The 26,153-nt window shown below is 32.6% G+C and overlaps 1 long non-coding RNA gene across 1 annotated transcript in view; it reads right to left on the minus strand.

Annotated features, from left to right (window-relative positions):
- Positions 1–12,839: 12,839 nt before the first annotated feature.
- LOC143246359 (uncharacterized) overlaps positions 12,840–26,153 on the minus strand; it is a 46,142-nt gene continuing 32,828 nt past the window's right edge. The window contains exons 2-3 of the long non-coding RNA XR_013025924.1: positions 21,989–22,095; positions 12,840–13,143 (exon numbers count right to left, since the gene is read on the minus strand). This is a non-coding gene — a long non-coding RNA (uncharacterized LOC143246359). The remainder of the gene's footprint in view (positions 13,144–21,988; positions 22,096–26,153) is intronic.

Raw genomic sequence — 26,153 nt, forward strand, 5'->3', positions numbered from 1 at the left:
AAGGCATCAACATAGATCATAACATTCACCCATCTAATATCAACACAGAACTTTCACTTGCCCTCCTTATTTCTGGCAATCACTACTAGTGGCAAACAAGCACTTCCTGAATGCTGTGTGATTCCATCCTTCAACATCCATTATATCTAAGCTCAGGCTATTATACATGGTGTATAATAGATGCTTTATCAGGCACATCACTTGTATGTATGTGGGAGCAACTTAATATTGTCTAACCCAATAGTTATATAATCCTACAAACCAAATAACAACAAATTACTGAGTTCTTGCACACAGACAAATGTTTGAGCAACTTTAACCTGCTTACTACACAGGAAATAAAATATTTCATGTATCTAATCCAACACAGGAAAAGATGATAAAAATATATTATACTTAATTATAGAGCATTGCTTGTGCATTTGGATGTACTGTTTAAATGAGCATAGCTATGTAAACAAGTAAATTAACGTAATTGATCTTCCTTAAGAATTACAAGAAGGCTGAACAAGTCTTGGAATAAAGACTGGTGTAAGTGACTAAGATAAGTTAAAACAAAGAAGTCTAATTAATATAATAATAATAATGATGTGTTAAAATTGGGAAACAGTCAGAAATAAAGTAAACTAAATATGATATGCAATCTACGTACTACAAAAATGAACATCTAGTACAAGAAATGCTAAGACTATGTAAAATTTACATATCTCAAGAATATGAATCATCAAAAAATTACACCTTGTGTCAACCTGATGCCAAAAAAAAATAAAATAAATAATTGACAGTCAATTTGTTAGGTCAAGGTGGATATTTTTCTTCTTTGTAACATCAACTGAAGCTTAACAATATAATGACACAATATTAGTAATGGATCTTAACAATATGCTACAATATGATAGGTGCATTGTAAATATAAGTGAAAAGTGCCCATTGAAACGAATGCAGTGAAGAGTGTCAATTGTTTTGATGATTGGAGATTAGTATGTGAATGCTAATAAAATAACTGTCCTTTGTGACAAAGGATTGGTAATGGTCTACAGTTAAAGTAATTATTTTAAGAAAGCTTCTAAATCTTCTAGGAGAAACAGAAGACCCCTTATCCTCATGAACTAACCAGTTCTATCTAGCTCACACCTGCATATCAACAAAAATCAATAAAGACTAGACTAGAAATACAGAGGTTAGAAATAAGGGGCAAGTCATTAGTTTTAGTCAGCCATCAAGTACTAAAAAGTCATCAGCCTGACAGAATTATTAGAAATAAAACCCATAGGTCAATCTCACCCTATCTTTAGAGTGTAATCTTGTATAAGAATTAAACAACATTAATATCTACTTAATATGAACAAATAATTAAAGTTTAACCCCTTGAACTGGATACTCCCAATGTCCAAACAAAAATCCCAATTTACCCATTGAACAGTGACAGTGTCCAACAGTATTTATGTCTCTTTGGCTGAAACCTAATTGAACACATGAATTATTCACCTTTCATAAATATATCAAAAATTTTATGAAGTATGGTGATAGTTATTCAGATATCACAAAAATAATTCCAGCAGAACTTGCAAAAAAACAACAACAAACAAGTAAAGGTTTAAAAAGTTAAATAATTTTGTACATAGAATTATTAACAAATGTCGTGTTTTACTGTTTTATTACAACTTTCTGCTTTTCTTATTCTCATATAAACTTCCTCCAGTTAGTAATCTGTGTGCTATTGCCCCTATCTGCATATTCTGATACATAAATAGATACTGTTTGTAGCTTGAAAACTGGTTATAATATATGCCTTTTACAGAGTAACTCACTCTTTAACATGCACTCATAAATCACACTATTCTCGAACCTGATATTGCTATCATCGAATGATTTTTTCTGCCAAATTACAAATCATCTATCTTACATGTACCCTAGCTTCACATCAATATCTGAACTTTATCACATGAGTGACATTAATATCCATAGTCAGAAACTGCCTCTCCATTATCATCTAACCAATCACCATTAACTAGAATAAAATCAGCATCAACCAATTGAAATGGGTTCACTCACAGTACCTGGTAATCATAAGGTTAACTGGGTTTCTAGTGGCTCTAGTAACATAAAAAACTCACATGTTTTAGCACATACTAACATCACTCGGCCCTGAATAAATTGGAATGAATATTAAACATGCTTATACAAGATGATTTCTCTGTCTCTCATGTTACTGACCAAACTCTATCTGGAATCCATAAATTTTCCAGAGTTATAATGGCATTAGCCATAGCTTATTTAAGACTCTCCCCACCTGCTTAGAAGTTGAACAGAGCAATTAGTTGTAGCTGCCTTGTGTAAGACAAGTTAGTGCCTTACCAACTCAGAATCAAAGCATATGATCCTGTCCTCCCTTCCAGCATGACAACATGGAGTTAGTACCCAGAGATGCCAGGATTAGATTAACATGTAGCCTTTGTTCTTGGGTGAAAGAATGATGAGATGATGTAGGAATATTTTCTTCCAGGTCTGTATGATTCTATGATTTTTCTGGCCTACATAATTCAAGCAGCTCATTTCCCATCTTGAAGAAGCTATTTTCAGCCTTCATGGGTCTCCATCTTCACCTCTCAATGCTTAAAGTCTCTTCTGGTAGCGAGACATCTCAAACTGGTTGAAAGAATCCACTGGCAGTATCTTCTAGTCTCCTTCTGTTAGTCATGGATAATTATAACCAGGATTTCAGTTTGAATGGCTTGCTCAGCAACAGTCTGTTTGTCTTATAGCCAGCGGTAAGACTAATCCACTAATCACCACGATGACCCCCGCCATAGCATATATTCAGTGATAGAATATGATCAGAATTTTTCTATATTTCAACTTTGGTGAGTAATGTTTACAGGTATAACCTGACAGCAACTCTGGAGGTTTCAAGATATGTTTCCTCTTCCCAAGTTTTCAGTTTGATCAAAATATTAGAAACGATCTTTTGCAAAATTATCAAAAGTCTGTGTTCAGGAGAGGAGTTTTCCTAGCCCTCAGTTCTCCCTCAAACCATGGTGTAGCCTCAATGTCAAACAACTCTGCTATTTGCACATAAAACCTTCAACTAAAAAACGTTATTTTAGAGCTTTACTAAAATACAAAATGTACGCTTTGCAAGAGTATACAGGAGCACAGAAAAGTACAACAAATAAAAACATTTCACAAAAACAAACACTGATGTCCACATATTCTGTTGTATTCTCAAGTTCACAAAAAAACATAGTAAAAAGGATATTAACCATAAATGGTTGGGTTAATAAACTTAAATTAGATAAAAAAAAGAAAGGATCTTCAAGATAATATTTTACTTTTCTTCATTCCATAACTATTCCACAGCGTAGCGGGGATATTGAATCAATTGTCCTGTACTACTCCCTAATTCAACGAAAATGGTTGGTCGTTTATTGACTTTCTCAGCTTTTACATAAACCATTATAGCCTCAATAAATTTCATATTGTCACACTGTACAAGATAATCTGTGGTTGTGAGGTTCTATCAACCTTTTTGCTTACGTTTCACCACATTTGTTTTATGTTAGATGTTATTATGTAACTGCGAGATAAATCCTTACCCGGCGAATATTGTTAATAGGGAATGACATGATGAATCAGAATTTGTCTATACTTTTCAGCAATCAGGAGGCCATAAGTTTTGTGTATATTATTGACACGTTTAGCTGAGTAGAATATTAAACTAGTATTAATAACCTTCGATATCTTAATGTGGTTATCGTACATTGACTATGACGTTGTCCTTCTATCTTCTCTCAAAAAACTGTCAATGATTCTTACCAACGAATTTCAGTTTGGATTCGTCTACAAAAACGTCACGTTTACAGCTTTGCTTATTCCAGTGTTTGTCCAATGCAGTTTAATCTTTTGGTTTGGTCACTGCTTTTCAACAGCGGTTTGCAAAATGACTACAAACATATTGAAATCATATAGTCCAATGTATATCTTACAACTTTCGAGGTAACCTTCACGGTCTACTTACGTTAGGTTGTTTACAAGATTTATACTTGATCATAGTAAAAAAAACGTACTCTGAGAAACTCAACATAATTTGTTATGATGTGAGCAACTTTTACGAGATGAAAAAGCATAGTCATAATTAATTATGCATGTCGTAACACAGTATTATTATGCATATTATTTTTTCAAACACTATATTATTTATCTAGTCCTTTGTGAAATTTCAAGAATTAAAACCACGTATAATAATAGTTTTCTTTGTGAATTGTTAAGGGTAAGGCTTTCTGCTCATTGCTAAAAACCGCCCTACCCTTAATGATCTACAAAGCTCTTTAGACTTAAAATTGTTCTAAATTTTCACGCGTAGCTCAGCTGCTGTGTAACATATATATATAAACATTGTTTTTCCGTCCACTTACAGCTTTTACTAATAAATAAATAAACTAATGATTGTGTTATAATAGTAGTAATAATCATCTTTGTAACATAATATCCTAATTTTGCTGGTGATGGAATAGGTTATTTCAAAACGTCCAAAGTTGTAAATAACACCTTTTGCGTTTTGCAATCGTCTTCATTCATTATGAAGCTTCCCCATTCTGAATCCATAGCTAGTGTTATAACCAGACGATATGGAACCAGCACCGTAAGTCTCTTCAGATGGTGTGAAAAGATTGATTTAAAGACTAAAAAAGTTGCTATTGATATCCAGTACAAAATGTAGACAATATAATCTGACGCCATCTTTCCTTCGTTTGAAAGTAGCAAACAACAAAAGCACTTAAGCACTTAAACCTCTGTCTAAAAACAAAGATATTATAGTTACTAAATCAGACAAAAGTATGCCATTATGAAAAAAGTTGACTATATTGATGAAATAAACTAACCAGTTTAGTGAACCTTGTAAATTAAAAAAAAAAAACAGATGCAGACTTGTTATTATTAACTTTTATGAGGGAAGATAAAATTCTACCTTTCCTCAAGATCCTCAAAAATCAAAATATTATCTCTGAAACGACTTTTCAACAAATTGCCACATGTAGCACCAAAATCGATATTCTTTATGGCCTACCCAAAGTACACAAAACTGGATACCCCCTCTCTGCCATATTCTCTCAGTTGTAGGCTGTTGCAGTCACAACCTGTCTATATTTATCGTTCATATCCTTAAATCCTCACCTTTAATGAATTCACAATTACCAATTAGTTTATATTTGCTTCTGAAATCTCTAAAATTCCCTCTGCCGGTCAATACGTTAAGACCAGTTTTGATATAAAATCTTTATATACCAATATTCCTCTTCACAAAACTTTAAACTTAGTCATGGCCTTCATCTTTTCTACAGACACTGAATAGCATTATTGGTTTCATCCGGAAACAATTTGTGGAACTTCTTGTCCTCTCTTCTAAGTTAGGCCATTTCGTCTTTAATCACGCCATGTATGACCACTACAAAAACTTGACATCAAAATCATGGCATTGTCTAGGCATTCTTTGCTCTCTAGTTAGCAAAGTACAACATTAAAAATAACTTTCAACAGTATCTAAAACATAAGAGTAAGCAGCTCATGTTCTCTCAATACAAAAAACATCCATTTATCATCACTCTGTTGTTTTCTACCCACTTTATCTATTAATTTTGTAAGCATGCTATACAACTAATTCATCTCTTGTGAGATACGTTATCAAAGCCAAAGAACAAATTATCATCTAGAGAAATCATGTATAGAAAATAATAATAATCTGACTGAAAAATAAAATCTGGTAAGTTGATAAAACAAGACTACTTTAAAAGATGCTTCTGTAATCATTGCTAAATGCTAACTTTCTGAATAATTTTTGAAATGACTTCTTATATAAGATTCCAAACATTTGCAAGTAAAAAAAAGGAAACTATTGGGCTTATACTTTCTTATATGTTCTTTTCTTTTAAGAGATGAGCTCATGTTACTTGTTTGCCAATTATAGGAATTTCCTCAACGTGAAGAGACTCTTGAAAAACAATCGATAAGTATCTACTGACTCTTTCCCAAGTTTCTTTAGGGATTGGCTAAATGTATGTCTTAAGACTTAATTTCATTTGTTTTCCTAGAAGTTTTTAAGCTTTCCAAAATATTGCTACTTTTTTAAAGTAAGTGAGATACATAGAGAAATCATTATCAAATATTAAAGAAATTTCTGTAGTTTCATGCCTCTATGTTTATTTTGTAAGCTAGACATTTTTCTTTTATTATTAATTTTCTCCATATGTTGAATTAGAAAAATCATTTTTAATGATAGGCAAAACTGTAGAAGAGCTAGATTGATAAAACTAAACAGGCTTACTTACTATTTTTTTCCCCTGTGTAAGTCTTTATCTTTTCTTTCATAAGCTATCAACTTAATATTCCTAAAGTTGAGACATGACTTTTGTTAATTATATAACTGTGTCGGTTACGTAATTAAGGCCAATTATTTTTATGATCTCTTATATTCAACTATTATTGCACAATTGTGTTTCTAAACATGTCCTCCTTAATGTTAAGAACTAGTTCTAAAATAGTATCTCTCCTAATAGGCTATTTCACAAACAAGATAGACAAATAATTACAAACTGAAACTCTTTAGTTTATGTAAAGAATAAAATATCCTAAAATTAAAGTTTTCCATGATAATAACCCTCTTTCTTTTAATAGAAGACCAAAATATGTTTTTAATTTGCCCAACAGCTTCATTTGTCTAGTAAGTTTTAATTATTAACCCTGATGGTGAGGTTACAGCAGTCTTGTTTTTCTTCCTAATTACCTTCCTTCATGATAGAAAATATATATATATATATTATTTTGAAAGTGTGCATACCTGAATATGGAAAATTTGTTACTAAAATAAAAACAAATCTTACCGAATTTTAAATTTACAGACCTGAGTTATCAACCATAATCATCAGGTTATGATTGTGTGTTTTTCTTCGTAATTATCTTCCTTCTTAGATTTACATACATTGTACTTTCATCAGTGCCATCAGTTTGATTAGATAACCTTTACAAATTTCATAAACTAACCCAAGAGCACACCTCTTCATCCCTAATAATATCATATCTCTCATAACTTTTCAGCTCACTTTTGAACAAAAAAAATCCTTTCTTTTCTTTCATTAGAATTGTTCCTGAAAAAGACCTCAAAATATTTTAAGATGATATCTAAATCTTTATTAATAATGACTCAGTAATGTCAACTTGTTTTAAAAACTTCTCATTTTAGTATAAAGGGAAGTAATTGCAGTTTCAAACAAATTAGTCATACCTAAATAACACAACCTTGTGATGGTTTTGAAACTTTTCACATGCTTTACAGTAATTCCTGTATGCTGAATCTGAAACTGATATCCATTTTTCCTCCATCACATACAAATTTTTCACAGAATGTTATAATGCAATATATAAAAGAAAGATCACAACATCTAGTTTGGAGCCTAAAAGATGTAGACTTCACACACACACTTAAAAATCAGGATGAAAGAGGATGTATATTTGTTTGACATTAATGTTCTTCCATTTTCTTCCATTTGTTTGTATTTTTGTGGTATTGAAATAATAATTTGATTTTACTAAAAGTTTTTTTTTCCTGATTTGTAAAACATTCTTACATGATAGAAAAAGATAACTGAATATTATTTTTGAAGTCTGTATAGCCGAATTATGGAAAATCCACTATTAAAACTAAAACAACTTTTATCAAGTTTAAATTTACAGGCCTGTGTTATCAACCCCTATGGTTAGGTTACAGTAGTTTTTCTTAAATACCTTCCTTCTTAGCAAGTTTTAATTATAAATCCTCAGTGGTCTGGCTAGAGAAACCTTTGTTTCTTTTACTCTCTCTCTGCATACTGTGTCCATTTGGCTCTTGCTTCTACTATTATATCATCTCTTTTACCTTCCCGGAGATCTTTACCTTTTCTGTAGGAAATAATGGACTGGGCTGACAGATAGCTTCATTGAATGAGGGGTGACTGCAGTTTGAATAAATAGATAGCTAGTTTTCTTAAATTATCTTCCATCTTGAAAAGTTTTAATTATACTGGCCTGTGATGGCTTCATTGTCTTGAAATTTTTACTTGTTTTACAGTAATTCCTGTATGCTGAATCTCAAAAATCCACTTTTCTGTATCGTGTACAGATTTTTCACAAAATGTTATAAAGCAATATATAAAAGAAAGACTACAACACAGTCTTGAGACTAAAAGATAGATTTTGCACAAAAAAACCAGAATGAATGAGGATATATATTCATTTGACATCAGTGTTCTTAGCTTTTATTCAATTTGTTTGTAAATTTATTAACAAGCATAATAATAAAAGTATTCATTATGGTAAATGAAATAATAATTTGATTTACTTAAGAGTTTTCCTTTGTGATTTGTAAAAAATCCTTACTTGACAAAAAATAAAGGAATATTATTTTTTAAGTCTACATAGCTGAATTATGGAAAATTCATATTACAACCAAAACATCTCTTATGAAGTTTAAGTTCACAGGCTTTTGTAATTTGTCTTGCATTTTCTAATTCAGTTTATTTCACTTTCATCTGAATTTTTTAATTGACTGTCTTGTTTCAGGTATTACTTAACTGGACCTCTACAGCTTATTCTTCTCTCTCTTCAGGAAGTGGCTTATTTTGTTGGTTAGCCAAGCCAAAGAAGTGTTGTCTCTCACCTGCATATTTGGGTGTGTGCTTAAATTCTCATTTTAGCAGGATCCAGTCTTTTCACTTCATTTGAGGAACCTGGAATTATTGGTTTCACTGCTCTATCCACTCATTCTCTCCCAGCATGGAAGGTTCTTTCTCTTTTGGAGACTTGGGCTTCTATGAATTCCTTTATCCTGTGGGTTGTGATCACATGTCATTCACAATGGAATCTGTAAGATCAATGGAACCTTTTTCAGCATACTTGTTCTCCCTTATTCATTTTCCTCTTTCCTGTATGCCAGTTTCATCTGATGGTTTTACATAACCAGCACCAAAGGTGTTTCATTTCCTCCCTTTCATCCAGATCTCCATCTTTTTACAGATGCTTTCTTGACAGAATGGAGTGTTTGTCTCAGTTTTCTGAATGTTTTGGGTCAATGCTCCCCAACTAAAGTGACCCATCATATCATTCTACTGGAACTCTTTGTGGTTTCTTGAGCTTTGGATCATTTTCTTATGGCAGTACACAGTCATCTGCTTATCATTCATATGGACAATTTAACTATGGTTTTCACTATCCTTTGGCACTTGATCTCACCTTCTCTGTTTCCACATCCTCGGCTCTCTTTTCTGGGCTCATTCCAAACAAGTACAACTGGTGACTTGTCATATTCCAGGTGCCCTGATAATCTCTTGGTGCCTGACAATATTTTTCCCATGGAGCAGTCCCTCAGTCATCTGGTTTTATAGTGGCTTTGCTCCTGTTTGAACACCCCTCTCATTAATGCCTTGCCACTGATCACAGTTCCAACCTTCCCCACTTTTTGATTTCCTGTTCCGCTTCCATTGAAATTTGTGGTGGATGCACTTAGTCAGAACTGTTTCAACCTCTTTCTCTGTGCTTCCTCCCTGTTCATCTCCTACCTCATGTACTCTCCCTTATATGAAACTCTCCTTGTGTGGTGCTTCTTTTGGCACTCTGTTGGTCTGTTCAAGCACATTTGCTTCTTTTGAGCTTTCTCCAATCCTCCCCTTCTCTTTCTTTGTCTTGTCCTTTTCTTCAGACTGTTCCAATCATCTACATCCAACTGTATTGTCACTACAACTTCACATATGGGATTTGTCAAGTCCTTTGCAAAATGTTCAAGACCATTTTCACGTGTAGCTTCTATCTCATTCTGTGTTCCCATTCTTCCTCTTTACCTATCAGCAGAAATGGTGTATCTTTTACAGTTGATTACTGTGCTATTCTCTCTCCCCTTCTCATCCTTCTGTTGCCTTTCCCTCTGAATTTTCACATAACATTTCGACCACAGTTTATTGTTATAAGTTATCACTAGTTATGGAGTGGCTATCTCTAATATTCACTGTTTACCGATAACTGATGCAACAATCAGAATTACATCGATTATTGCATAATGAAGCAACAATTGGAATAGGTAGAATGTTTCATATTTTCAACCACATAAGACGGATTGCAATAAATTACAAATAACATCACCTAGACCACTTTATGCACAACAGTTTTCTGATTTGTAAGTATACTTACAATCATGACCCTATACGTTTTCCTTTTTATTTCGACAGAAAACTAGAAATATTATTCACCACAGAATAAAATCTCATCAGTTACAACAAGATGTGTTTCTTACTAAATTGATACACTGAATGAAAGAAAGGTTAAACAATTATCTGCACATTGCAAAGCACATCCATTTGTTTAGGAACCATTCACTTGATAACAATATCCTGTGCATAAAATTAATACACACTGTGTGTCTGCTGAAAATCATTGTGGACTCTTCCCACAAAGTTCTAGGGATAATACTCTATATAACTACTCATTAGTAGTACACCATGTATCAGCTTATTGTTTGGGGAAATCATCCAAGAGCACATGACTACACAGCATTTGAAAATTTGGAGTTCTCCATTACTTTCCAGTGTGGGAGGTCAAATACTTGAATTGTGCATGGTCATTTTTAGAGATGTCACTATAAGCTAAGAGTGGTAAACAGGTATATACAAATATTTACAATATAACTAACTTATTGAACAGCTGCAGCTTTTCATTTCATCATTTGATAGACCCATTATTTATAAATATCCATAGTTCCAAGAAGTTACCTTAAAGTTGGTTGTAGCCCAACAGATATTATTGTTGATTGGTTTTCTTGCTTCTGAATGAGAAAACTAAATATTTTGGGTTTTTCAAGTAGAAAGCAAATGGTTGAAAAACAGAACTTTTGATGGTGGGCCGTTGTTATAACTTACTTATTGCCCATTACATCTGCAATTAACAGAGAGACAGTAGAAACTAATATTTCATGATTTTAGACAAATGTCAAAAGTGACACATTGTAATTGCAGAGATTTGAAACACATTCAATGAACTCGTGTGAAACTGGGTGGTGATAAATTTTAAATTATCAAATCAGCTTGTTGTGGGTCTTCTTCATCATAATGCATATAAAGTTGTCATTTCTTATTTTAAGGTTAGAAAATTAATAATTATGTATGCAATAAAGATACAATTAACCCTAGGACAATGACTTGCAATGTTAAGTAGATAGGTAACTCTCCTGAAAGTTCTTTATAGAAATGAAACTAGTTGATGAAATAGTTTTAAACGTGTCCTGAATAATCCTAAAGTTATGTAGTTTTAGAAAAATAAGACATTTAACTGTGATTTGTTTTTAATATTTGTAATAAAACATTCATTATTTAATGTTGTTATTTGCACTCAGACTCTGAGTAGTTCATATGCAATGTGATTTTCATTTCGAGTATAAATATACAATTTATTATTTAATAGTTTTCACAATTTATTTGCATAATCTCTTGAACTTCTTATGAATATCAAATGTTTTTTTAAAGTAAATGTATATATTTTATTTTCCATATTCTGTATTAAATCATTAACTCTTTGTCTCATTGTAATTCTAGTAGCTTAGAATGCATCAATCTATATTTAAAGGTTGGAATCCAATCAAAAGTATATATATATAATGTTGCAGTTCAATTGTCTTAGCTACCAGTGTGGGATGCTGGGACCGAGACCCCTTAATTCCAGCCCCGAGTAATGGAAACCTTGATTATCTGGTTGGGGCTGGCCTATAGTGATGGTTATTTATGTGTGATTCTGTCCTTGATACAGGAACTAAGTTCAGGGTGAATAACATACCTGTAATGGATGCTCCCCTATTCAGGCACTACTTATCTTGGTATATCCAAGATCTGTACAGACATTTTCTGTATGGACAATGCCTATTGGATTAATAAGAGTTTAAACACACACATATATATATAATTTTTTTATTTTTTTATTTTTCTCATTAAAACAAAGATTGATTTAAATAAATGGGACTACTTATTCTCCCATATTTATATAATCTGATTTTCAAAGACTGACCAAGCAAGCCTAGTTGCAAAAGAATTCATTTTTAGTAATCAACAGATATTCAAAATATGTGGTAAATACATACACTCTTAAAAGTGAAAAATCTCTGCGAATTATCACATTTGTCAGTAAAGAAAAGGTTTACATATTGATTCTTTGATGCTAGGCCTCAAAATAATCGATATGACATTATTTTATAACAGTTACAGGAATGTGCTGAGTAGCAAAATTACAGAGTGTAATTGATTCATTATTGCCCATGTATAAGAAGTTTTGAAATTACTGGGGCTGGTGGAACAGCCCTATTTCAATGTTTCTATAAGTCTATGGCATTACATAAAATATTTTTCATACCAAAACTAGCTTAGAAAATTTGAATGTTGATAACAACAAAATTTAATTCTTACTTTTCATTTTGAAATACTGGCCTGCATCATATCAAGGATGGAGATCTCGTGTAGTATAGCTTTGTGGTGTATGTATAGCTTGAGCTGCTACCTACTAAATGTTCTATATAAAATCTCGGTTACATCTTTCAAAATTATGTAACACAAGCACCACAATGTGACCAAAAACAGAATTAATTTATAAATATACAAGTTAAACAACCTGCATTTTGACTGAAATGTTGTAGACATTTTAACCATTTCTTTATGTATTTTTGTGCTTTATTATGCTGTAATTGAATTGTTATTTGTTTTAAATTTGTGTATGACAAATTGAAGAGCAGTTCGTCACATGAATGTGAGTAATATTTATTCCAGGTTATTCATACACTACATTGAGCCATTGAATGTTCTGAAAAGGAAGCAACTGACTGTGCTTTGATAAATGACAGAGAAGGAAGATTTATTAAACGTGGTACTATTGAAAAATGCATCGATGTTCATAAATTTATTGAACGTACCACTTCACTCTCAGTGAGAAACCCACCTGAAGTTGTGGTGATACAGTTCTGTGATAACATGCCAAATCTTTGGCAGGAGGATGTTATCATGGCAGAAACAGATTGTCTTACATACAGCAAAGGTGACAAGTCTCTTCTTTCTTATCTCCTACTGTTACAAGTATAGGCTGAAACTAATGGATAGATATATATTTAATTAATAATGAAGAAATATTTTTTTATTTTTACACTAGTTTAATAAACACAGACAAAAATACAACTTTATTTCAACATTTCATGAAACAATTGGTCCCTTCTTCTGGGTAAGTGAAAAATGCAACAAGAAAACTTAACATTGCTGAGTTCAAGTCATGATGAGGGACATGGAAGAAATATTTGTATCATATATACAACCAATTTATAAGAAATTTTTCTAAAGAAATTGTCGACTGTAAAGTCCTAAACCTAATCTTAATTTTTTTATAAGAATAATAAAGTGTAATTATTAACTATGTGAACTTGGGGAGCCATTATTTCAAATGAATTTTGGTTTGTATTATTTATGTACCAAGACTCAAGAAAATTTATGATATTTTTGTTTTATCCATGCTCAGTAACCTTTTATAATATATAATATTTTTTTATTCAAAGTGTGTTCCACAGTTGTTGATATAAAAATATTACCTTACTTGTAGTCTCTTTTATTTTTCCGTAGTCTGGTAGTTTAAACTAATATAAATAACCAGACAATTTACTTTTGTATTCAGATTCATTTCCCTTATTGCTTTGAACGTTTTAAGTACAGTTTTAATATTAATATTTTTAAGACCCTTTTGATCTATTTTGAGATATCATCAATATATGAAATAACAAAATAAACATTGGATAAAGTCACCAGTAGCATAGTCAAGTAAGCAAATTTGTATTTATGTATATTGTCATGGAATTTTATAATAGCTTAGTATACTAAAGTAGACTTGATTAATGAAGGTCAGAACTCTATTTATGAGTATATCTCAAGCTTGGAAGATACTCCCATTTTGCTACAGTACCTTACAGTTGATCCTTTTGGAATAAAAACAACACTATAGGTCTATATGTCAAGATACATGGTTGTCAGAAATGATATGACAAAATTTGTTGATGTGGACTGTAATGACAGATGAAGCTCTATAATTATTTTAATAAACTCACTCAACCCTATTTAAATGATCTTAAGACTCACAACTGATGCTTCAAAGAAAAAAATAATCCAAAAAGAAAAAAGTAAGGAAGTACAAGTGTGGTACATCAGTAATAACAGAAGTTTTTGTTTAAAATATTTATTTTAACAATTAATATCAAGAAGTATTGAATAATAAAAACTAATGTCATACAGACAAGAGGAATCTTTCATAAAATCTTCTTTTTTTATTATTATTCCTGTGTCAGTATATCCACAAATTATGCTTCAGATATGTATGTGATGTCAGAATACTTTAGTACAACTTCATCAACCACAAATTAATTGGTATTAACACATCTATGTTATAAAAAGAAAGACTTTTAAATGAACAGATTAACGATTCCCAGTGTTGTGGAATGTGTTAAATGACAATTCAGAAAACGTCCTACATAAGTAGATTGTCTTAGGCAATCAGGAAATACTGTTAGGTTGTTCAAAAATAAATGTCATTTCTGAACTGCAAAGTTTGGAAAATTATAAACCAGTGTTATAAAATATGCTTTAATCAAAGTAAGCATCATTTGCTTCAACACGCTTTTACCAACAAAATGATGTTGTTTATGCTCCTACTGTAGAAATCAGAGTTTCTATGGTCAGTGAACTCCCTGGAAGCTTCTTCTGCAGCTGCCTGTTTTTCAAAGCATTTATTATTTAAAAATTTGTCAAAATGCTTGAAAAAAAGGAAACTCTGTAGGAGACAGGTGTGGGGAATAAGGTGGATGAGCCTTTGGTTGTGTGTTGTTTTTTTTCTGTATTAAATTCACTTCCACCTATTATTGCAAATACTTCTATGCTTCATCCATTTTCATTTCTTTGCCCCCATAAAGTGCATCACATTCTTGAGCAGAGTGTTTCTGAATGGAATACTGGTTACTTTTTTCACTGTTTTTAGGTTGCTACTTAGCTGCCCCTTGTGTAAACAAGTATGGTGAAACAGATCAAGGACTGGTGCATGGAAGTGTACTCCGTCTACGTAAAAATAGGTGCAGAGAACTTCATTACCTGTGGCTTTCTCATGGAATACCAGAAAAAGTATCTCATACTTTAGAACAGTTTCCTTTTTTTGCAACCATAAACTGGCTGCTTATGTAATATACAATGTATAAAACACAATAGCCTTTCTTATTTTATATGCACTTAGAAGTGATGGTAATTCTCTAAGGCCTTTCTCAATAGGAAGACCACTGTACTTGATGTCCAGAGAGAGAAATTCTAGTAACCTAATATATCAAGAAACATGTGCTGCAGCAATTTGCAGCTCTTAGTTAAAAAAACAAAAAACAGTGATAAAATGCTTTTATCAGCAACAAGCAGCGGGGGGAGGAGGCCATCAATTGTTTACATACAGTTCAAAACATGAGGCTAATAAAACCTGTAGAGTAACTTCTTGTATAACGTAAAACACGTTTGAACAAGTGTAGTTGTGAATCTTTCAAAAAAGAATATGTCACGTTCATTATTAATTTTAATTAGGTATTCAAAATAATTTCTTAAGGCATATCATTTATTTCTCTCTTTCGTTTATATTTTATAAACAAAAAGAAACTGAATATGCATTTATTCAAACCAACTCCAGTGATGTGCAGATTTGTGGAATATATTTTTTTGTACTGGCATGAAATTTTTTGTATGAAATAAACCTTGTCACTGATAATGTGAACTATTACATCTAACATCCTACTTGAAAATTTCACCGAGTAGAATTTTGTTTTCCTCCAAAACAAGAAGAGCTTAATATACATCAGTTTTGGTACTCTTTTAATAGTTAGTCAAACCCACATGTTTTTATTGTATACTTTGTTTTCAGTTCTTAATTATGACACGAGGTGCACATGCCAGGATTGTTTTTGGATTATGAAAACATAGGTAGACACCTTAGACTTGATATTTAAGTATTACATTATTGTTTCTTCCTGAGAGTAATTCACTTTAAATGTATACATATATATGTAATTTTGATATTGTAAACCTTAGTTTTTCTAGACAGTATTTACAGAATAGTTTATACAGGGTGTTCGGAAAGTCACTGTGCACTTTTATATTTATTAACAGACATGTTTCAGTATAGAATACAGGAGGTAAATATGAATAACAATTATAAACAATGTTGAAAGTGACCCCCATTTGCATCAATACAGGCCTGGACCCTTCTTATTTTGTTTCTAAACACTGCTATCTGATGCTGGCTTGAAATTGACTGAATAAATGCTGTTACAAAACTGCACAGTGACTTTCCAAACACCCTGTATAAACAGAATAATCTCATAAAGATTCTGTCAGTTTTTTTTTAGTTTGGGGAAAATGACAGTGAACATGCACATTCATGTCAAGGTGAAATGCAGTATAAAAAAAATTCAGATTCTAAATATCTTGTGTTTATAGTGTTCATTTATTTTTAGGAATTATATATTTTTTAAATTCAGGTATATAAAGTTATATACATATTTATCTGTTTACAGTCTCTGTTATCTACAGAAGTTTGTGATGAGGATCCAGAAAAATGTATTTAAGTTATACATGATGTGAATAACTATAGACACACTAAAGGTACTAGTACACAAATTGTAAGAAAAAGTTTTATGTACATGGTAGTCTGAAAAATGTAAAAAATTACAAAATTCATATACAAATGTATATAAGTAGTAAAATATGTGCTTTGTTTCAAAACTATTCATGTACACAGTTTTGTGTTCAAAAGATAGATAAAACAAAGGAAAGGTTAAAAAATGTTTATAGATTTAATTATCTAAAAAGTGTGCCCAGACAGTCTGTTAAGTGGAACTTCCATATACTAGGAAAGTAAACAACTCTAAACATTACTGTTTTCAGTATATAATTATACTGTTTACTCTATGTAATTAGTTTTTCACTGAAAATATTTGTATGTTTAGGTATCCTAATGTTTTACTTGCACTAAAAGTTAATTAATGCCAAAAGTGATAAAAAACAAACACTTTGTACAATATTAGGTGCTTGCTTACTTATTATTATTATTATAAACGCAGGTCAACTGAAATGTTTTTATCTAATACAAACATTTTTATTGTTTTATATAATACTTATAATCATGTTTTAATTATTATTTAACTGCAAATCTCAATTGTAATTTAAACTTTATTTTTCTTAGAGAAATCAACTGTTTAAAACAGAAATCCAAAAAAAAATAACACAAAATGTTGGTCAGACCGGTTTTTATTTGTTTATCAATATCCAAACGTACAGTTATGTTATAAATGTGTCTTAGTGCTAAAACGGGCCCGGCATGGCCAAGCGTGTTAAGGCGTGCGACTCGTAATCTGAGGGTCGCGGGTTCACATCCCCGTCGCGCCAAACATGCTCTCCCTTTCAGCCGTGGGGGCGTTATAATGTGACGGTCAGTCCCACTATTCGTTGGTAAAAGAGTAGCCCAATAGTTGGTGGTGGGTGGTGATGACTAGCTGCCTTCCCTCTAGTCTTACACTACTAAATTAGGGACGGCTAGCACAGATAGCCCTCGAGTAGCTTTGTGCGAAATTCAAACAAACAAGTGCTAAAATGGAAATTTTTGTCATTTTAATAACATTAAGTGTTTTTTATATATCACATTTCTTAACCAACTTAGGATATAATTATATTAAATTTCAGTTTGAACAAACAAGATGTGGAACAAGTAATTTTTCACCTTATTTGACAGATTTGAAACTTGTATGCAACCTTGCTGTTGGTTAGTTCAAACGAGTGCATGAGAAAGTAGATTAAAATGTAATATTTTGCGATCCATACAGTGAAATATATTGTCGTGCTATTCTGTGATCGATGTCAATGATTTTTTTTTACTTAATTTATACCATAGGACAAAATAAATGAAGCTGTTAGTATAATGTTACAACCTTGCCTTCGTTTTTATTCTCTTCTTCAACAGAGAGTTGCATGAAACTCATCCAAGCCAATCTAAATTGACCTATGACATTTCTTACAATTTAGTCTTATAGCATCTGATTACACTGTTTTCAGGTAAGTGATCAAAGCTTAAAAACTTTCTAATTAAAATGCTATTAATTTGAAATTTGTTCTGCAGTGGAACAGCAGCAAGTTTATGGATTTATAACACTAAATACAATATTCGATTTCCTTCAGTGGACAGAGCAGGTAGTCCAGTGTGGCTTTGCTGTAAAGCAAACAAACATTTTAAGTTTTTTTTTTCTGTTATATTATGTTACTTTTATTCAACTAGTCATTACACCTTACAAATGAATGAAAAAACGGAAACCTGATAATAATACACAATTTGGTTTGGTGTATTTTAGTGTCTATGAAGCAAATGCCTTTGAATTAAATAATGCCTGTAAGTAAAACAAAATTTGACTTATATATATATATATATTTATTATAAATATAATATGAAAGAGTTACACGAGTTTTATTTGGAAACTAAACAGTATAGTCCAATACAAATACCAAAACGTTATTAATTAGAAAATTCTTTTCCAAAAACAGAGCAACTTTTTGAGGTGTTCGTAACAATACAATAAGCTAATTTATTTATAATTATCAGACAAAACTTTGGAATTCCAAATATCCTAAATTTAAAAGTAAAGATAGCGACTTAACCCAGTAACGGTGAAGGTACCATTAACCCCTTAATCAAAGAGAAATTTAACCTATTGTTTAATTTTGTATAAACTATGACATTTTAGACATAAAACACATAGGCTGATTTTTGTACTATTTAATTTTTACAGTAGTTTGAAAGTGAATCAAACACTAGATGTACTTTCGCAGGGTCCATGAAAGCGTTCTGTTTCAAAAGTAAGTAAAACCAAAATTAAGAGCAACAGATATTTTTTATTGCTTTTGAAGTTCATGTATCATGCTGTGTTGAAGCAGAGTGCATAATTCTTCTTGAGATTCATGGCATGCGCACGTTTTACCAACATTGGGACAGTACAATTTACAGCGTATACTGACCGAAAACACGCTACTGTATATTGGTAGGATGATCCATTTCTAGCCCTTTCGGGCAAATTAAATAAGAGTCCACGGAAATTTTCATCACTGACTCTTTTTACCTGTATGATAACCATCGAGTGCCAAATTGCTAATATGCGGTTTGTCTCTGGCGGTTAAAAAAAAACTCGGAAATCTTAAGAGTTATTAACGAATTGTCAGTTTTGAGTTTTCTTTCGATATTAGAATATCTGTTGAAAATTTAAGTGCCTTACCAGTCTTTTTCCGTAACGTGTATAATATATCCCAATTATTTTTGCAGGTATAAAAAAAGGACGTCCTTCTAAAGGAAACATTGACTAAAGAATTTCAGACGTCATCTAAAAAATCTAAAACAAAACTGTTATCAATGAGGACCTAGACAGATAAAGTAAGTAAATACAACATTTTTAGCGACTTTGATTATTTCAAACCGAAAACAACAACATAAATATCATAACTAAATGTAAGAATGCAAAAAAGATAAAAAATTAAATCTTACTGTATAAGCGACATGGTTGATATTGAAAATATATTAAAATATCATTTTTGATGGACTGAACTTAAATATATACTCAAAACTACAAGTGAATTTATAGTGGCTATACTAGTTTGAAGTTAGAAATATACATTTAAAACATTTCGTAGTTAATAAAACTCAATGGACCTGGTAGTTAGAGAGCTCTACTTACGACCTGCGTGATCGAATGCCGTCACCAAATATTCATGGAAGCATTATAATGTGGAAGTCAATACCAAGAATTGGCGGTGAGTGATGTTGACTAGCTGCCTTCTCTCTAATCCATCACTATATTAGGGACAGATAGCGTGAATAGCTAGCGCGAAAATTTCAACAAACAAAAAAATGTAAAATGATCAAAAATTATGATCCCTGTATTCAACAGACTTGTAGATTTTGATCACAAAACTAGATATCTGCGAATTACAACTAAACGTATACTCTTAGAATACACGAGAAAAACCAATTTCTAACGAGCATGATAAAATAAAGGACAACCTTTATTTGTGCACCCTTAATGACTTTATGAATTTGTCTCGAGAGCAAGTGGCCCGGCATGGCCTAGCGCGTAAGGCGTGCGACTCGTAATCCGAGGGTCGCGGGTTCGCGCCCGCGTCGCGCTAAACATGCTTGCCTTCCCAGCCATGGGGGTGTATAATGTGACGGTCAATCCCACTATTCGTTGGTAAAGAGTAGCCCAAGAGTTGGCGGTGGGTGGTGATGACTAGCTGCCTTCCCTCTAGTCTTACACTGCTAAATTAGGGACGGCTAGCACAGATAGCCCTCGAGTAGCTTTGTGCGAAATTTCCAAACAAATCAAAAACTCGAGAGCAAACTATTTTAGTAAAAATTATAACCACCTACTTTAAATTTTAACATCGGAAATTCCCATTTCTTTCTTTACGCAGCCGCATTTCAGACCTATAGTTAACTGTCAATGAGCGCTGATCACTGTCTACTTCCTGGTTCTTTGGAATATAAAACGAAATCGATGAAAACAGTAAAAAAGAACTTCCTAGCATGGCTTTATCAATGGTTTTCATAACATGCTATATCTGATAACGAAGAAATTGTAACACGATTTAAATGCGCCCACACAAAGACAAACATATATACAGTAAAGCATTTCATTAAAGAAAACGGGGGCTGTTGAAGGCCCTCAGGGAAGAATGTCAAACAAAAAACGATGGGAAGAGATCTAGTTTGAATTCAAAGATATCTACAGTTGAGAATAAGAGCCTTAATGAGTGGTAGTGAATTTATTAGGACCGTCCCGTGCTTTGTTGGCAAAATTAATAGTATCTTAATTACAAACAATCCACGCATTTTAGGAATCTAAATCAAACCAGATGGTTTTTTTTTTTTCTTTTAGAGTTGGATAGAAATAACCGGAAAAGCAAAAAATCCAAACAAGCAAAAGGTGGTTGAAACATTATTCTAAAGATTGATATTAGATACCAAAAAATCATGATAGAGTACGGAAATGGACTTCTAGGGTTAACCAACATACAACCATAATAATTTAGTATTCCTAAACACATATTTCAGGCAGATCCTGCAAAATTATCAGGAAGTTTGCACAGCAAATTTGAGTTCTGACTTTAAATGGGTTTAAACAAGAAAAAAGGCTGGATCCAGTAACAAAGCTACGATTATGTTTGGACCATGGTGGACGAAATTAAGGAAGAAAAATAATCTTGAATTTGGTGCAGAAATAAAGAAAAGAATGGAATAAATGGAAGTACGATTAATATGAAAAAATACAAATAATTTTAAAAACACATTGGGTTGAGTGGAAACGTGTTCCCAATGATAGCGTTCTAAATAAACGTGAAACTAGACAGAAAATGAGAGACAGTGAGAAATTATGTGACCCAAAACATGTTACATCCAAGCGTTTCTGGTAGAAATTTATGTCAAAAGCCAGGAAGTCACATTAGCAACAACAACTTGCAAAGCTGTGCTTGGAATGCATATTAAGGATCCCAGTTAAAATTTGGTTTATTTTGAACATCGCACAAAGCTACACAAAGGCTATTTATCTGCGATAGTTCTCACTAATTCAGTAGTGATAGACTAGAGGGAAGGCAGCTAATCAACATCATCCGTTTCCATTTTTTGGAATACTCGTTTACTAAGGAAGAATAGGATTGATCATCACATTATAGCACCTCCACGACTGAAATGGCGTGCATGTTCAGTAAGGGATTCCATCCCTTAACTCCCAAGCTAGGAAACTGCACAAATCGACATATTGAATGGTGTCAATCTGTTGTAGAAAGTGAGCAGACATAAAACAAACAGAAAATACACATACAGTTAGACTTACAACATAGTTTGGACCAAATAGAGGATCTGTATTGCACGAGAATAGCCTGGCCTGATTCCCTGAAGAAAGCTGAAATAACACTCAGAAGATTAAGTGGTTGGCGACACCTGGAAGAGAAACATAAGATGTGAGGTTAGTACTACTTTGTATGTTTGAATATATACACGTATATATATTTTTCACAATTATTACTCTGAGAAGGCAATATTACAATAAAAGCACCAAATACCTATTCACCCTGGCCCAGTATGTTAAGGCGTTCGACTCGTAATATGAGGGTCGCGGGTTCGAATTCCGGTCGCACCAAACATGCTCGCTCTTTCTGCCGTGGGGGCGTGATAATGTGACGGTAAATCCCACTATTAATTGGTAAAAGAGTTGGCGGTGGGTGGTGATGACTAGCTACCATCCCTCTAGTCTTACACTGCTAAATTAGGGACGGCTAGCACAGATAGCTTTCGAGTAGCTTTGTGCAAAATTCCAAAACAAAAACAAACAAACAAATAAAAAAAAATCCTATTAACCTCCAACCTTCCTCCATAACTATATTAAAGTCACAGAGGGCCCATAGGGTATTTCAATACGGCAGAAGAAAAAATACTACCTACAACAACACACGCTAGACGTATACAAATATTTATATTTTATAGCCAGTTTCTTTTCAATTCCAGCCATGTCGTTTTTCCTAAAATATTTCTCATTGTTCAACTCTTCCATAACATAACAATAATAATCAAGACAATGGATCACTGGCTTTGACTGATAGAAAACATGATCAAAATATTACCACCGGACTATAGAGTAAACAGAACTAATTACAATGAAGAATTATCAATGGTTAAGATATGACATAGAATGACTGATAAACATCCTATAACATCTCTGTTATATTTAACCTCTCTCTGCCGTTTTGTCTGACCAGGTGGTTAAGGCGCTCATTGCGGGTTCGAATCCCTCTCATACTAAACATGCTCGCCATTTTAACCGTAACGGTTAATATCACTATTCCTTGGTAAAATAATAGCCTAAAGGTTGACGGTGGGTGTTGACGACTAGCTGCCTTCTATCTAGTCTTACATTGCTAAATTATGGACGACTAGCGCAGCTGGTCCTCGTGCAGCTTTGCGCGAAAATCAAAACAATCAAACAAATTTTTTATCTCTGGTGTGACGTGACAAATAACACTTTTTTTCTGTAGTTTAGCATAATAACAGTTTTAGCTGAACAATAATTAATTAGACGTTGATAGTGTATAACACTTGATCCCGAATTCTTGAACCCTTTAGGTCTGTAAAAATTACCAACTTGTCACCTATTTTCTCAAAATGTTTTTGTCGTTGATACAAACAAAATCAGTATTTTAGATATAAAAGCATGAAGTATACTGGATATATAATTCAGATTGTTTGCATGATGATTTAACCATACTTTAGTGTATAAACAGTTGATGCGAAACCCCAATAGATGGCAGTTATTATCATTTCATTGTTGTTTTTGCTCAAAGTTACGTAACGGGCTATTTGATTTTTGTCCACGAGCGGAATCGAGTCTCGTATTTTATGGTGTAAGCCGAAACACACTGCCGACCCATCAGGAAACATCTATTGTATCAAAAAATTATTGAAACGTTTTTATACAGTTAGATCTCTTCAACATGCTTTTCAACGTTAAAGCGGTTTATAAAAGCGTGATTCACTTCATTTTGAAACTGTTTTAAAACGTCATTTAATATTTAAAACACTGGTAAGGTTTTGCTTGATCTTATTAGATAGATAAACAAAGAGTCCATATTGAAAAACGTTATCTAAAGCTTTCACGTTTCGCTGTGTTACTTGACAAATGCTAACCATCATAGGAGTGGCAAAAATAAATAAGGATATTATCACACAGCAGTAACAACTATCAGTTCTAAACAGGCCCACCAGTGGCTCAGCGGTATGTCTGCGGACTTACAACGCTAAAAGTCGGGTTTTGATACCCGTGGTGGGCAGAGCACAGATAGCCTATTGTGTAGCTTTGTGCTTAATTCTAAACAACAAGAACAACAGTTCTAAACAGAACAAACATGTAAACGTTTACTAGAACTAACCTGTCTTCATCATCATAACGTTAATTATGCCGAAATAACTTGGCAGAATGTCGTAACCATTTATGTAATTATTACATATTCCATTTTTACTGGAATTTATCTATTTTATTTTAATTAGTGTAAGTAATCTCGTTTTTTCTACAAGTATTTTTTATTATGTTATTTTACATATCTTAGTTACTCTGGCATATTTGTTTTTCTACCACGTGTATGTGAAAAAAACGTCACTCATAAAATATTTTTATACATAGAATAAAAGACATTTGTCAATAACAACTCTTACTTCACATTTTGGTTTGGTTGACCATGAAGTGTGAAAATCTAGGTGTACCTCATGCCAGCAAAATTAGGCTCATTCAACATACATCCTAAGTGAGAATGTTGCATGGTTTGTTTTGTTCGCTTTACTTGCACGTGATCGTGATAAAAAGTATGATAATGCTGTATTGAAACGTGTAACATGATGTTCAATATTTTTTTCTTGAACCATAACGAGTTATTTATGTTCCTTGTCATTCAAAAGCCACAGGAAACAAGTATTGCAAGGTTATAGAATACTCTTTACCTTTCAATGTCACAAAAATAGCTTATAAGCTATGACAATACTATCTGTCTGTCTCTAGACAATTTATTATTATTTTCTTTATTTGTCTTTTTGAAAGCGAAAAAGATTGGTTAAATTATGCATGAGCGTCATGATTCATTACGTTCTGTGTCAAGTCTGGAACACGTGGCGATAAAACAATAGGGCACTGAATGTCCTTTGATAGATGTAATTAGGCAGATCCATGTTGAAATGACGACCTGCATAGTCGGGTAGTTAGACCTGCAGTCTACACATGAGCTGCATAAGTTTATCGCATGGTCACCAAAACATTTCAACAAACGTGTTTCTAAGAGGCAGTTGTTGCCTGCTTCACAGCCACATCAAGGACACTGAATAAGTTAGTCTTTCTTAATGTCACCACAGGATTTTTTTTCTGATTTCAATAACAAAAATTACGGAATCTAAATGTAAAATTTATAACTTGAGACATTAAATTTACAGTATTATCGTTAAATTCGTTGGAACCAGCTGCGAAGTGATTAAGGTATAATATATGTTTCTTCATTTGATGCGGTTGCCACGTGGTTGGAGTCTTCGACATATTTTACTCCATTGAGGTAGTTACCATGTGGTAGAGTACTTAATGTATTTTCTCCTCCTTTGACACAATCATACCCTCCGGCTTGGGGTGGGGGACTATCCAGGGGCCCGGGCGAATGAAACCTGGTTATGCCATAACGCCCGCAATGCATTTTTAGTCTATATATTCATTTACTCACAAAAAAAACATAGTTTTAGGCATCACGTACAGACGATTGATACATTAATATTGTTTAAATAATAATTTGAGTAATAATTAATATATATTTGTTACTTTAGAGATTTAATAGACATTTCGGTTACGTTATGAACGTTTTTAACTCTTGTACTTTGAGCTATAAACAGCTGCTACTAAAACGTTGCTTTATTTATGAGTTTGTTGCCGTCCTAACTTAGGATCTTTTTTATCAAGTTCTTTAAATTATTAGGAGAGTGGGAGTCTGGCGAGAATGTTTGTCCCTGGGTCCAATTTTTGGGCATTGAATGTATTTTATATTTTGTTTCACAGATTGAACATAAACCAATAACGATGAGCTCAGCTCAGGAATCCTTTAAATATCAGAATATCTTACAAATTATATAAAGTAGGAGTCCAAGGAACATTAAATATGTGTTGCTATTAGTTAGACTTTGAGATTTGTCAACATAAGCTGCTATTAAACATAATTTTTACACATTAAACATAAAATATACCATTATAAAAGTACGGAAACTTTGAGAGTCAACATTTAATTATCACATATATTTAACTAGACAGAAGTAGTATAATATGTAAACAGGTTTTAATATACTTCTCCTGTTGGATCAACGCTATAATGTGAGTTTAACACTTAACTGAATCTTGATTTGAATTTCTTTGTTTAACAGTTTGGTATTGACTGTTTCCACTATGAAGACATATTTTCCTTTCTCATGTTGGATATTCATTC

The sequence above is a fragment of the Tachypleus tridentatus genome, chromosome 1, assembly GCF_004210375.1.
Source record: "Tachypleus tridentatus isolate NWPU-2018 chromosome 1, ASM421037v1, whole genome shotgun sequence".
In the NCBI taxonomy this organism is placed as follows: domain Eukaryota; kingdom Metazoa; phylum Arthropoda; class Merostomata; order Xiphosura; family Limulidae; genus Tachypleus; species Tachypleus tridentatus.